We start from the raw sequence: 15377 nt of genomic DNA, 5'->3' as shown, positions 1-15377 counted from the left end.
CAGTCTCAGGGCTAAATGCAACATACCAAAGAAGAGGCAATGCTGCTTTTAGAGAGAAATTATTCCCCACAAATCAAACAGCTTTCAAGGACTTTGTGAACATGTGGTTTAGAATGATCCAGCTGGTGTAGTAGAAATGGGAGTGTTCTCAGAAAATTTTTCAACGAAAAAATCAGTGAATGAAATTGTGGGATAGATTACTCTTGCGGATTATTAATTGATTGAAAGGTAAGAAACAACAAATTGCTTTGTTTTGATAATGGAAAACATCGACAGGAGAGTCCTGAAGGGGTTTCCGCTGAGGTCTGTGTTCTTTAACACACTCATAAATGATTTGGAAAAGACTGACAATAAAGAAGCAGTAAAGCTTGCTGATGACATAGAATTATTCATGATAATCGAAACTAATATTCCCATCAGGAGCTGCAGGAGAGTCTTGAACTCCTGAGACAATGTGCAACAAAGAGACAGGTGAAACTGTGTGTTAGTAAATGCAAAGTAAGGCTCATGTGGGAAATGCAGCCCTAAAGGTTTATACACAGTGATGGTCTCCAGAGTAGCTATTTCTTCTCAGAGAAGAGATCTTATCATCAGCGTGGATGATAATGTCAGGCGAAAGCTCAGGGGAATTGAATGTTAGGAATTACAGGAAGGGAATAATGAACAAAACAGAAAGTAACATGGTGGAGCTACGTACAGCAGCAGTGCCTCTGTAATATTTTATGGCATCACTTAGTTTCTGTTCTAAAACCATGTTAAGACTATGAGCAGTAGAGGAGGAATGGAGAAGGAGAGTAGGGAATGGTTACTCACTATTATTCATAGCACAGACATCATAGGAAGCATCAAGTAAAATGACCAGGAGTCAGATTTGAAAACAAAACAAAGGAAATATTTCACCACACATGCCCATATTAATTCAATTCCTTATCTCTGAGTCACTGGGGTGGGTTTCATCTGACCTAGCTTTAAGAGTGGATACACTGAACTGTGCACCTTTTTGTGCTGGGGGCCACTTCTCCTCTGGGGACTGAGGCTCCAATTATGGTCAACAGAAAGATAGTGGGAAGTGGCAGGCATGAGATGAATCACATCCACTTTAGACATTCCTGTTAGCATAGGATGCATCATACCTTGTCATTCACTGACTGCATTGGCTGGCTCTTTTGTGTGTACAAAAGGGGTCTAGTGTGGCTCGTTCAACTGTAGGCTTGTGGACATCAACCTTTGGACAGCTGAACCCCAGAAAATGTTGTGCTGGCTTGGCAGCTGAGTGGGTTTGCCTGCAGACAGGGCTGAAATGCTTGAGATAGGCACTTCCAGAGGAGGATGAAAGACAGGCAGAAGTCCCATTCCCCAGTGATTGCCATGATGATAGGCATGGTCAACACTGCAGGTTGCTAGGAAAAAAAAAAAAAGAAAAAAAGAAAATTAAAAAAATTAAAATGTTTCTACATTGTTTTTTTTTGTTTGTTTGTTTGTTTGTTTGTTTTTTTTTCTTTTTTTTCTTTTTTTTTTTTTCAGCAGCATGACCTTAAAGGGCAACACGCTCCATTCTGTCTGCTTTACAGGCAGATAAGAGCCACATCCTGACTCTGGGTGGATGAAGGGGAAGATAAGTTGCTTTCATGGATGTGTCTGAGGAAAGGATAAATTACCTCCTCTGTGGGCTCTTTGTTGCTTCTTGCCCAATTCAGGGCTGTATCTCTGGCAGAGCAAACATACTTGTAACAGAGTGAAATGCCGTACATCACGGTACGACATTGCCTTTCTGACCGGACGGTACACTCAGTACTCACAGCAAATGTCAAGAGAAAATAGATGAAGATGTGAAACAGTGAAACACAGAAAAAGAGGGCCAGTGGTTTTCTACCGCTTTTGTTATTGGTAGTAGAAGGGGAGGTGAACAACTGTGCCCATAGAACAGAAGTGTCAATGAGATAAGGAAATGCGGTAGTCATGCAAACAAGTGTCCTTCCTAAAAATCACGTCTGCCTATTTCTGTAATGTGCAAGCCCTCCCCTTCCTCCAGCTTCTGATTCTGTCAGCCAGGTTGGGCATGAGAATAAAGCCATATTCTGTCAGGAAAGCTGGTCTCAGTTCCTGCCTTCGTCATTGACCATACCTGGGTGTGCCATTGTTTTCTTTTTAATCCTTCTTGAATATGAATAATACCTTTTAAAATTTTCTGGAGCTTTTGGGCAGCAAACTTTGCTTTTATTTTGCTTTCACACACAAAGAAAACACTCTCATTTGGACTCTTGCATTTTACAGCCACACGAATACAGTTAGATAGATGAGAAACGCACAATAAAGCATCAAAGCACAGATCAAACAGCTCCCAAAAAGCTTGCCTAGCCTGCTACCTACATCTTCTCTATCCAGAGCCTCTCTTTCACCTCCCATGTATTCGAGCCACACAAAGAATGATTAGTTTCTGTAAGTCAGAGCTCAGCAGTCTTTTATCAATGCACCAGTGGCATAAGGGCTGCTAGCCTTGTACTCTTCAATATTACGATTTCTTCTATGCCCACATGCCACAGTGGTAAGGGTTTATCAATCAACAGCTATGGTTTTGCTGCTGTGGTGGCACTGGTAGTATCTCAAGTAGGCAAGCTATCAGAAGTGCCTTAACTCAGACCATTCCTCTGTGCATATCAGCAGGTTGAAGTTAAAATTAAGAGTGTCTTTGTTCCTAGTGCTGAGTGTCTTACTGATCAAGTGTGGGTAGTACATATAACTGTACATCCCAATGAGTTTTCTTCCTCAAATGAATTCTTCAGATGTGTTGGCTGGACAGGTACACATGGGGTCTGAAGTGACTGAGGGACTGGGGTTTAGCAAGCTATAATCCATCAGCTGAGGCCCCAGTAACTGACCATACTAGTGCCCTGTGCCAGCCCTGATGGATGTTTTAAAGGCTGATGAACTTTTTTTTTTGGCAACAGAGGCTTGGTAAGACCAGGTAGTTAATTACCACAGATCAGCTGATGGGTTAAAGAAAGATGTTATACCCGTTTTATAACATCATAGCTTGCTGTAGTGACCACACCTTTTCCTAGTACATTTTTTGGAAATGACTTCCTCCCAGAATAAAAGATTCCTGAACACTGGTCCTCCCAGTAGCCCTGGGGAGGATGTGTCCCTATTAAAGCAGATGATTCACCCCAGTGAAGGCTCTTTTTTTAGGTCTTTTTTCGTCTTACCAGTCCTTTGACCAGTTCCTCACAAGATGTCATGTAAGCACGAGCATCAGTTTATGTTACAGGCTTGTGACTTGTCATCTCCATCATTTCTGCTGAACCAGCAGATTTCCCCCTAAAACAGCAATTGAGATACACATTTCTTTTTAAATGGAAAATATTTCAAACTGAAGAAATATTTTGCCTTGTTCTCTTTGATAGGCATCTCCAATGGTTGCCTTACAAGTGACTTCCAAGTTCTCCTACAGAGGCGAAGAGCTTTCAGTCTTGGTAGGAAAATGGGAAGGGGTCTGTGTGGATTAACTTCAGAATCCTATGTCTAATCTGCTAATCCCTGCTACCTTAATGCTCAAAGAAAAAAAAACAGACATTTTTAGGGATCAGTTCATCCACCCAGATTTGGCTACCCATTGTAGTACGAGAAGAACTGTGTTTTGGACTTGCCCATTTTGCTTTTTGCAGGGAGTCTAGATGATTGCCTTAAGGCTGTCTACAGCTGGGGAACTGCTGAGTTGAGCCCCAGTCCCAGTGGCCTCAATCCCTGGAATATCCAGATAGCTGCCAAGGAAAATCAATAGAAATAGCCAAATGGAGGAGTCAGACTTCTGCTCAAAATGTGTTCTTTTGCCACTGGGACTTGAGGCTGAAAGTATTGAAGGCTCTAAATATTGAACATGTCATGGTCATGATAAAAGGGCTCTCTTCAGAAGGGACCACTTTCTCAGAACCTGAATCCATTTTCTCTGGGTACTTGTTTTTTAACCAGTCCCCTTCATCAGAAAAACTCTGCCTGGGAGCTCTCAGATGTCTTCTGATCTGCATTGTCCCACTGGAGGAGGAGCTGTGGTCCATAAGATGGAATTTGGTCTTTATGTAGCAGTGATGGAAACCATTATTTCTTCTGAAAATGATGACTCTGCCTTGCAATTGGCATTGGAAATGGACTGTCCCTGACTTCAAAAGACCAAGAGGATCTCTTATCAAATATCTTCAAAAGCTGTGAAAGGAAGACTGGGAAATGCCAGCCAATTTCCTCTGTTTTTGTTGTAACTTGTTTATGTTTTTCAAGTTCCACTTTGGAAAAGCAGTTGGCTTGAATTAATATGCAGAGCGTCTGTTTTTTTGCTGTTTTTGTGTGTGTGTACTTTATTTGATTCCCGGAGGTTGCCTCACACTTGTTTTCTCAGAAAGGATTGAACTGTTTATTGATCTTTGCTATTGTTCTGCATTAGTGTGCTTGTCTGATGCAAGTTCTCATTTCTCGCTTTGGTGCAAATGGGGGCTCAATTAAATGAGAAAAAAGGCAAGCCCACCCCTTATATTTCCTATATTGAGTAAAAACAACAGCACTGACTCAGAATTCAACAGAAAACTGAAAATGGTTGTGATATAACAGGGTAAGGTTTACCTGGATGGGTGAGGGAGGAAGGGAGTGTGTATCTTGACTCATCCCTACACTGCATCATCTGCCACGTCTCTTCACTGGAGAGGATAACCCAGGGTGGGCTGAGGATGGGCAGGATGAGGTTGCCCAGGGGAAGGAAGGAATAAGCATAAGGTCACAACTCTCTTGTTCTCTGTTAAGGCCACACACTTTTTGGAAAGTCTTGGAGAAGTTGTGTTGCTGCCATGGTCTTTATGACCTAAGGACCATCTTCATCCAGGGGAAAGGTGAGAGGTCTGACCTTCTGGCTAGAGTAACCAAAGGGGAGTTACACAGGAAAAAAAAAGAAAAAAAAGAAATGCTGTCTGAAGGAGTGAGTACATGGCTCTTCACCCTTCATGGGAGAGAATCAAGCCCTGAAGGATGCATATTCTGGGCATCCAGGGATGTATAAGTGGATGAGACGGAGACTGGGTCTGTCCTCTAGGAGACATCGGTGGGACACCAAAATACTGGTGTAAGTCTCTGCACAGCAAGACCTGCCAACCAGATCAGGCTGTCTAGACGCTGAATAGAGCTGAATAATAAATGAGATAACAAACCAGACAAATGGGAATAATGAAGAGATAGGAGGGAGCAGGGTGTTAAGAGAGAGATCCTAGGAATGACTCTGGTGAAGCAATTGCTTTTCAGTATGTCTAAATGCTCAAGGTCTTGTTCTTCCTGATGATAGTGTAGAGGGCTTCTCTTATCACTGCCCTCCCCCCTTATAATTAATTCTAAGAAGTATAACTTTTGCAGTTTTTCACCATTTATCCTATTTTAGGCTGCTATTTTTGGAGACTTCCTCAATCACAACTGACTCGGAAGGGTTACTCCCTCTTAACTTCTTCCTTAGCTTTCTGGGCCAACCACACCTGTGAATGGCATTGTAGTGATATCAGATCTTCAGAGGGGTAAAATAAAGCGACAAAGAAAGTAGTGTTCCCCACTCCAGGCTCACCCCACAGTCTTTCCCAACAGTTTCTTCATCCAAGATCTCCTGTCTCTGTGATGCTGTCATGGTGGGATGCTCTTCCTCCTTGGATTTTGTGCTACCTTCCTTTTGGGGGATGAAAGAGAAGACCCAGACACAGAACTGAGGCTCAGAAATGCCATGTGTACATCCCTTGGTTCACTCTGATGGAGCAAATCAGGCTGAGGTGGTGGAGAAAGGAATCCTCCAAGACTGGGTTTTATTGTCAAGCAAAAGGGCAGGCCTTGTCCCCTCACCCCAAACAGGGACATAAACATCCCTGTGAAGCCATGAACCTGAAGACAACGCTATTTCATCTGTTTTGGGACCATGCACATATTCAAAATATTTTAATATTTTTCCTTCTAGAAGGGCTTAACCACACTTGGTAAAAGTACTTGTATGGGTCTGAATTATTTGCTCTAACAACAGGTTTTCTTCTCTTGGGGAGACAAATGAAAAAAAAATCAAATTAAAAAATCAAATCTTTCAAGAAAGTCTTCAAATTAAGGCATTCCTTGTGGTTATAGCTGTTTGTCAAAGGGCGATGCCCTGTGGTCACCTGCCACGTGCTGTGAGGACCAAGAGTATGGAAAGCATGGCTGGGTAGACTTCAAGGCTTCTGTTTCTAAAACACCAAATTATCACCAAATTTCCACTGGCGGTTGGGATACTAAGACTCACGAGGATGTGTATGGTTACCCATCTCGCAGGCTGTGTCTGGATTTGTCTGTTAAAGTGGCAGGTTACAGACACAGGCACAGAAACTTGGTTTAGCAGTACAGCTGTAGGTATGGAGGGTGGTTGGTTGGTCATTCATACACACAGAATGCACACAACCACTTCATGACATCCACAGCTTTTTAAATGTTCTTTTCCAGAATCAGGATTTGTACCCCTAAAGCTTTCAGTTAGAGAATTCAGCTTTTTGATGAAAAAAAAATCCCCTCCTCCCCCCAGCCCCTTTCTGGGGCCTTTGTAAGATAAACAAATAAACACAAACATACTGAAAAAAACACTGTAATGAAACCCTTTCACCAATAAAACAACAAAAGCATTCATTAGAACACATCCACACATTTGCCAAGGAAAATGTCACTTAAAATGCCAGTTTATTTCTGTCAAAATTTTTAGGAGGGAGCAAAAATCAACTCTTTGACTAGTGCTGTCCAAAGCTCAAAGCAAAAGAGGTTGAAAGCCCACAGGAAACCTTCAGAGATAAAGGTCGCCCAGACCTCCCATGAAGGGAATCAAGTTTCAAGTAGGTACAGGATTTATGGTGCTCTGCACTTTAGCAAGGATTAAGTAAATGTCTTTCTCAGTCCACCCAATAGCTTGCACTATTCTCTGCAGAATACTGATGCTTTTATACTGTACGTTTCTGGTGTGATTTCCAAAATCCAAACTTAAATTGCATTTCTTAAGATTGGTAATGAAAGAACACTTCAATTTTCCTGGGGGGAAAAAATAACAACAAATCAAAAAAACCCACCACCCACCAAAACACCCCAAACCAAAATCAACCAACCAATCAAAAAAAAACAAACAACATCAAAACAAATGTCAAAACCAACAAAAAAAGCCCACACCAACTCTGCAAAGGATGAGCATAGGGTCTGCTTATGGACATCCCGTTGCCTGTGAACCAGCACTGTCCTGTCCCTGCTAACCTTGGGGGAATGCATGCATAAGGGCTGGTTTATTTGCTTTCCTTGCAGTCATTTCAAGGACAGCTCTGGGACTTCCAGCAGAGTGGCATTGGCCTCCTGGTACCTCAGCCTGAGCACTGCTGCTTTGATATATCACTATTTTAACTCAGCAGCCTTCTGGTGTGGTGAAGCATGGAAGAAGGGCAGGTTTTCTAAGAGTCACGTGGAAGAAAGTTTTAATATGGGATGGATCCTGGCTCCCTGACAAGGTGCAAGTTTTGTGGGCAGTAAAGACGCCCAGTACAGCAAGGAATTACCAACAGAATGGGGAATTGTGTTATACACGGTTAAAATTTAGAGAATGTTGCCTAAGTTTCAGTCCAGGAGATTTTACATGTGGCTGTCACTGATCCATCCAAGTTGACTCAAGCACCCTGAAGGGTGCACTTATCAGGGTAAAAGCTCCAATGTACAAAAATGTACCCTAAAGGGGTACCAATATATCCAAAATGGGTACAGGCATGTTCACAACAACCTTTGGAGCATCCTCCAACCCTTGTCTCTTCTGCAGTGCATCAGATGAGCCAGGCTGCAGCTGCTCCTCCAGAGCTTTTTGTTGAGGTCCTGGTTGTGCTTTTCCCCCAGTTTTTTATTTAGACTTTCATCCTCCAAGGCCACCACAAATCACAAAGTCTCCTTCACAAGCAAGCAAACTGAGGTGGGAGATCCCAGCAATGACAGGGGTGATTTCTGTTCCCTTCTCCTGCCAGGACTCCACCCAGAGCACCTTCTCCTTGGGCATTCCCTGGAACAATTGAGCTTTAACTATTTTTTTTTTTTAAATTTTCCCTCTTCCTCTAGCTTTTCCCCTTCTTAGGAAGGGTTATTTGGCTTTTGTGGGGCAGCCTGAGCCTTTTTGTAGAAGGAAAGCCAGAAGAAGACTGGCTGCAGGCAGACCCAAGGGATGAGTCCAAGGGGGGAGCAAGCATACATAATCCCCCACTTCAGATATTCTCCATCTTCCAGTTATTTTCAGTAGTCTGCCTATCTAGTAGCTCCCACGGGATCTCTCTTCTTAGCACTAGTTTCCTAAGGTATAAGGGCAGCATTCTCAAGTGGAGATACAACCTCTTAAGCATTCATATTTAATAACAATAATTTTTAACTCCATTATAAGATGCTGGAAGATGGATTCTCTTTATCAAATAAGAGGAAGAGGTTTAGTTGGGGCAGACTCCAGGAGGATGTCTGGGTGACTGTTAGTCAGAGATCTGAGATGTGCTGACATGTGTATCCTACAGCTTCAGCTTTAACCTCTGTCCTCATAAAGCCAGCTGGGAGATGAGGCGATGAGGCTGGAATTAGATGAGGCTGGAATTAACCTTTCCCTGCTGCAGGACGCCCACAGCTATCTGCTTACAGGGAAGTTTTCTTTCTTTTTTTTTTTTTTTTCTTTCTTTCTTTTTTAATTAGAGTGATTTCATGCAGCTGTTGGTATCTTCCTGCTCCTCCTGTTAACACAAGACTTGTAAGGAGGGTCTCTTTTCAAGAAGGCAGCTGTTTTTCCTCATTCTTTCAATTAATTAGGGTGTGAGCTTCCACTACAAAAAAACAACAGAAGTTACATTGGGTTCCAGGTTGAGGAGTCATCTGAATTAGAGGTCTACAGGGAAAATAAATGTTGCTTATATCCTGTTTAAGAGTGATGATTTACGTGCTGCAACCTCGTTGGATGTTGAAGCAGTTTATTACTCTCAATGAAATGTGTTGTTTACCAGTTTATCCACATTCATTCATAGATGTGGTTGTGGCATTGGCTTTGGCACCTTTCATCCTTGGAGGTAAGCACCTGAAACAGGAGTGGGATCTATCCATCCCCATAGACATGTTTTTGGTATCTGAGTATGAACCTAGGGCGATGGGTAGTAAAAACAGACATAAAGCTACATCATTACTTTCTTCCTTTATTTTAAAATCATGTAAACTCCTTTTGATTGTCTTCTGCAGTAGTGTTAGCAATAGTGCAGTGCTCCAGACCTTGCAGGTCCCCTTAGGACCCCATCTGATAGAGAATGGTGATAGCAGCAACAAGGAAAGCATCCCCTTCATGGCTTTATACATTTTTACAGCCAGTTAAAAAATACAAGTACAGGGCATGCGCACCTGGACCATATTTTAAACTCAGAATGCACCCTGAGCTCAAGAGCTAATTCACCTTCTATCACCTGTTGGGGTAAGTGGGAGCAGAAGGTGTTTCATGCCCCCAGACAACATGAAGTTTTAAATATTGCCTCGTGAAATCTGAGAATGGGGAAAGTGAGGAAGGAATCCTGTGGGTGATGTTTCCAGAAAATTCTGATGCAATTTGTTAACGTTTGCTGTTCGTCTTCAGCCCCGGGGCTCTTGTACAAGTTTTGTTTTTATTTGTGAAGAAATGGGAATTTCTCAGGGGAAAATAACAATGAAACAAATGCAAGGCTGACTGCAAAATCTAGTGAAGTCAAAGTTTGAATTACTTTAAAGTCTGACTGTTGTGGGCAGAGAACACAGGTGATTTTTCAGTGTTTAATGGTTTCAAGACCATCTTTTCCCCATTGTTTACCAACTGTGCTGTGAGCAGAGATTGAGGATCTGTGGGAAAAGGGGAGGGAACCCTGCCTTTACCTAGCATCTGCCCTGGCCCAGGTCCCACTTTTCTTTTTGACATAGTTGCATATCCAGTGCTCTTGTTTGTCTGGAGCTTTTGTGTCCTTTAGGGCATTCACAGCTGTGGATTTACCCTGTAGTCTCTGGCATTTTGGTCCCCCATCAGCAATAGCTAGTCCAGGAGATCGTGCGATGCAGCCATGGACCCCATTCATATTTCTGTGCCCTTTCTTTCCCACGGGCATGTGTTTTTTGGAAATACTCTTGCTGGCACATTTTAGCTGGGTGACTGCTTCTGAAAATTGTTCCCATTGTGAAAATCCAGGGTAAATTTAGAAATGTAGATGGCATTATTGTCATTGCACGAAGAAACACTTGACCACTGCAGAAAAGTGGCCTGTGGGAGCCGCACTTTAAAGCTGAAAATGGATTGTGAAGGTCCAGATTTCTGCACAAGAAAAGAAAATGCTACAATGACAAGTTCTTCTCCATAAAGACTCAGGCAGGAAGGTGAGAGCTCTTTGCAGCCAGCTCTGCACCTCCCAAACCACCATAAAGGCAGTGCTCCATCTCTGTCAATGGACAAGGCTTTGCTGGGAAGGGAAGCACATTTCCTTAGGGAGCAATCTCTAGGAGTGATTAGATAGTGCCTATGGGTGGGTAGGCAAGCTCGGGGTCATGGTTCATGGAGGACCTTGGTGTGGGTTATTATTGCAAATACCCTGCTGGCAGCAAATCACTCAAACTACAGCTTTCCCTGGGGAACACAGAGGTGTTTCACTCAAAGCCTCTGTCCTGATCCACTAGGTGAAAAGCTTTGGACTCGTGAGGCTTGCAGGTATCCCTGCAACAGTGATTAACGTAGATTTTGGCTTTCAGGTCATTTTGAAGGACACCAGGCTTGCTGTGTAGAGCACTATGGGGTTTGCTGTGCCTGACATGTCAGGAGTGCAGAAGGACAGGAGCTGGATGCCCATCTAGCAGGGACTCCCTTGGATAGCAGGATAAGGGTTACCTCTGGGACCCTTGAGGAGAGATATTGCCTTTCCAAAACTGCCAAAATCAAGCAACAAATGTAAGTGCTGTGTCCTCTAGGGAAGAAGGTGTTGGAATGATTCACGCTACTTAATAAATAAATGGAAGATCTCTAATAGTGTGTGCAATGAGAATAAGATCCAGTGGAGACAGGGCAGGACAGGCACCTTCTGCAATCTTTGTTTTCTTTAAGGCTGGTACCTAAGGCTGGTTACCCCTCTGCAGGGTGGTTTGGAAGCTGAGACCATCACTTTAACGCAGGACTTGCTCAAGAGGAGATAACTTGGCTGCACACTCCTCCAGATCTCCCTCTTAATGCAATTGGTTTTCGAAAGCTCTCCTCCTCCTCCTCCTCCCCACCCAGCCTGATGGGGTTAAACACCTCTGAGGAGGCTGGAGGAAGGAATGTTTTTAATCTCCCCGATTTATTAAAATCGTCTAAAGATAGCCAGCTGCAACAGATAAAACTGCTGCCCTCTGCACTTCAGAAAGATCCTCCCTGAATCCGCTCTGCGCAGAAAACATTGGCAATGGCTTAGTGACCTGAGGGACATGGTGGTACCTGCCTGCCTGTCAATGGCCAGGGCTGAATTTGGCCAAATTTCCAGCAGGGCTGCCTTCTCCTGGCTCGTGCATCCCCCTCACTGCTTTGCTCATGGAGAGAGATATCGAGGGGGCAGTGGAGGTAGGCACCGAGCTCGCTGGGAAAGCTGCTCCCAGAAAGGTTTCGAGCCTGGGGTGATAACATAAAGAGGAAGAAATGGGGGGGATAAAAAAAGTTCTGGCAAAGAGAGACAGAGGGCAGAGGAAGGATTTTTTTCCTGAGGGGATTTAGTGCTTTTGGTTTCGCTTGCATCAAAAAATTGTAAAGGGCTGGAGAAGGTGGGGATCGCAGAGAAGAGGTTTGGGGATGTGGGGATAGGACACACAACCCCAATGCTGGCACTAGGCTTGGATTAAAGCTCTGAAAAGATCTGCTTTCAGTCCTACTTTTTTCCACCACTTCTTTATATATATGTGTATATACATGTATATTTATATATGCACACACTTAAATGAGTGTATTTGTGTGTGTGCATTCCTTTGGGTTTTCTACCCAAGATTTGCTGATCTTAAAGGCAATGAAGATATTCAGAAGGATTTTTCTGTCCTTCTTCCCCTGCCACAAGTAGATATTAATCATGCTTTGCTCTTCTCCTCCCAGTTGCACTCTCAGGACCACCGGATGAGCTGTGGCCAATGCAGTGCTGCAAAACCCCTTCCTTCAAGCTTTCTGTCCCAGGCCGGAGGACGAGCCAAAAGCAGCATCTGAATTCCTGCCCTGCACCTCTCCTGCCACGTAACAAATGGTTGTGACAGGGCAGAGTGGAGATCTCTGCCCTCTAGGCCAAGCCAGGGCTCCTCGGGACGTGACAGCTTTGATTTGTGTCTGTGCAGGACCCACCGGAGACAAAAGACAGCGTCAAGAGTAATTGAATGGACGTGGCAGGCAGACCCAGCAGTGCTCTTATCAGCTGGGGGAGGCAGAGCAGATCCGAGGAGCAGAACAGGCCAGGTACCAGGAACCAGATCTTAGGGTTGCATTCCTCACATAAGTGGAATTTCCCGCGGTCCCCGTTAAGTTCTCTTTTGTAAATTGAAAAATCTAAAATCTGGAAAGAAAAAAAAAAAAAAAGAGCCTTACTGAAAAAAAAGTAATTAATTTCCTGTGCTGTCTTAATCTATAAAGTAATATAATAAAAAGAAACCCTCATCCCAAGCTAGAGGGAGTGTATTGTTTAAACCTCAAGAGAGGCAAAGTTTAATTTAATTTCACAGGTAGCTATTTTGCAAAGCCTCTAAGGGAGGAAACTCTTCCAATGCCACCGCTCCAAGAATTTGGCACAATATAATTTATATTGCCATTGTAGTGAGAGGCTTCGTTATGTTGTGCACATGTGGGCACCCCCACGTACCCACAGAAAAACCCTCCTGTGAACTTCTAATGTAATGATGCAAAGGCAACAGGCAAACTGGAGAAGAAGAGAGGTAGAGGTGGCCAAAGCCTCAATGAAGGTCTGTGATGAGCCAAGAGCAGGATTCCTGGTGTCCCAAGACCATGTCCTGGTTGCTTCTTTAGGATCACGGTGCCCTCTTGTCTTTTTTATTTATTTATTTTTATGTGTATTGGGAGAGAAACAGTCTCTAGAGGAATGCTTTGTGGTTTCTCTCTTTTCACTGAAATTAACCCTACACATAAAGCACATACTTTCTCCTGATGGCCTGACTGAATGGCACAACCACATTGAGGTTGTAAAACCTCTTCCCCTTGTTGATCCCACCAAAAAACTTTGCTGTGGAGGAGCAGAGCAGTAAGAAGGGGGACCTCCAGGTACCATTCACCCTGGTTTCAGACTTGATAGAAGTTCCAGTGAATACCAAGAGCTTTTCAGCTTGCAAGAGTTTTCAGTTTTGTATAGCCAGAAAATGCCAATAACCCCACAGGCATCCTAAAAAGCCCCAAGTGGTCCAAACCTTTTTGGCAGCAGTTTACCTTCACTAACTCCCCTGGGCTCTGATCTGGCTTTATCCCAAAGTGAGAAGAAGAGCCCTTTCCCCATAATATTCCCCCCAGTCACTGATCAGACCTGCCATACATCACACACAGAGAGACAGGCTTGCAGAACTGGCTCCCTCCTCCTTTTCTCCCATTATTGCATTATTTTCCCTCTGATACCCCAGTAGCCAGATGCAGCAGCCTGGGTGAGCTGTGATTTCCAGCCTGTTTGCATGTTAACGATGATGGCCGATGAAGGGATAGAGTCTGACGTGCCATTTATCTAAATCCCAATCTCACGTAGCCTCACAAAAAGGCATATTTCTTAGGGACAAGCCGTTTCCTGCAGCCTGGTGCCCAGAGACCAGGCACTGCCCTCCCTGTTACACAGCCCTGCAATGTGTTCTTGGAGCAAGTTTCACAGGAGCTTTTTGCCAAGATTCGTGCTATGATCCTGCTGGCTAATTTCAATCAGGGAGGGACAGTGAAGCCCACATGGGTCACTCCTCTGGAGAAGAAAGACCCTAAGGGACTGGAGTTTAATGTCTCAAGGGCATCTGCTTAGCTCTGCTAATCCCTTTGCAGTTCAACAGCTGTCCCGCGGCACTTTGCCACCTGTGAGCTTGTTGAGTGCAAAAGTCCTTTGCTTTGCAGCTAGCTTTGCAAAATCGACGTTATTAGGATTTCAAAAAGTTGTTCCTGGTCCAAGATAAACAGAGAAACCGAAGCAGCCTGTGAGACCAGTCTCCTGAAGGGAGAGACTTGAGAGGGTAGATTAGAAAATAAAGGGAGAAAGAAATATATATATAAATCCTGGCCAAAATATGACTAAGGCGAAGATAGGATAACGGCTTTCAGTTCTTTGAAGACCGTAAACACCACAATGTGAGAGCAGATACAGTTCAACGAGATGGATGAGGCTGAGCGGAGAAAAACATTTGCTGTGTGTTAGGAGACGATTTGAGGCCGCTGCAGATGTTGTGCAGGATGGGGAGCAGAAGTTTTGTGGCTGCCATCCATTTAACGTGGGCAGGCCCATGCATTGGGAACGTGCCCGGATGGTGTGGAGGTGTCAGGATGACCTAAAATCAAGTGGGAGAAGCCAGTGAAAGGCAGGGGTTGTTCCTCTGATTTTCATTTGGGTTCAGAAAGAGGGGTTTTGGATAACCAGTTACACCAGTGTTGTGTCTCATTTCTCTACGTGTCCAAGGGTGACTGCTTTTCCTGTCTCCTGCTTACTATTTGCTTGCTTTACAATGACTTTGGCTCTTGCTTTTTTGCAGAGAATGGACCCAATATGTTTTTTTTGTCCTCTGAGGGCTTCCAAAGAAGATAAAATATGTATTCTGCTTGGTGATTATGGAGACAAGCTCACCATGGTCACTCTTCCCCAGTCAGTAACCTCTCTGACACAGAATCATAGAATAATTTGGGTTGAAAAAGGCTTCATCTATCTCAGCCAGTACATCTTTGTGTCTCTGTTACAAGATGGCTTTCATTCTCCATGGTGATCCATAGAAGTCACTGGTTCTGGCACAGCTGTTTTGGATACCCTTTTGTGGTCTCATGCCCCCATCTTCCTCCTCCTATGGGTTAATGTTGAATTGCAGCCTGTGCTATACCCATGTCCCACCAACCTAGATGATTTTTTCAAGACACAAAAACTATGCTACGGGGCTGAGAGGCAAAAAGAGGCTGTGAAACCACTTCTCCAAATAAAATCCATCCATGTTTAAAAGAACCTGGCCTTCTAGATTCGAGGTCTCTGAATGCTCAGGGTGGAACCGGTGCAGCCCTGGCAGAGGACCAGTCCTTGTAAAATAATGGTTACGTGACAAAACAATCCCAAAACTTTAATCGGACCTTAATTAAGAGGTGTGGTGCCTCAGAACCAAAGGAGCACTTTGCA

The 15377-nt window shown here is 43.9% G+C and overlaps 1 long non-coding RNA gene across 1 annotated transcript; it reads left to right on the top strand.

The window, feature by feature from the left end:
• The first annotated feature begins 10856 nt into the window (after positions 1 to 10856).
• On the top strand, positions 10857 to 13192 carry LOC106019031 (uncharacterized). Its single transcript, XR_011810914.1, has 2 exons — positions 10857 to 10972; positions 12137 to 13192. It is a non-coding gene; the product is annotated as an uncharacterized lncRNA (long non-coding RNA).
• The last annotated feature ends 2185 nt before the right edge of the window (positions 13193 to 15377 follow it).

Source organism: Anas platyrhynchos, chromosome 1 (assembly GCF_047663525.1).
Source record: "Anas platyrhynchos isolate ZD024472 breed Pekin duck chromosome 1, IASCAAS_PekinDuck_T2T, whole genome shotgun sequence".
In the NCBI taxonomy this organism is placed as follows: Eukaryota; Metazoa; Chordata; class Aves; order Anseriformes; family Anatidae; genus Anas; species Anas platyrhynchos.
Note: the sequence above shows the minus strand (reverse complement) of the source record. Positions and strands in the feature narration are given on the sequence as shown.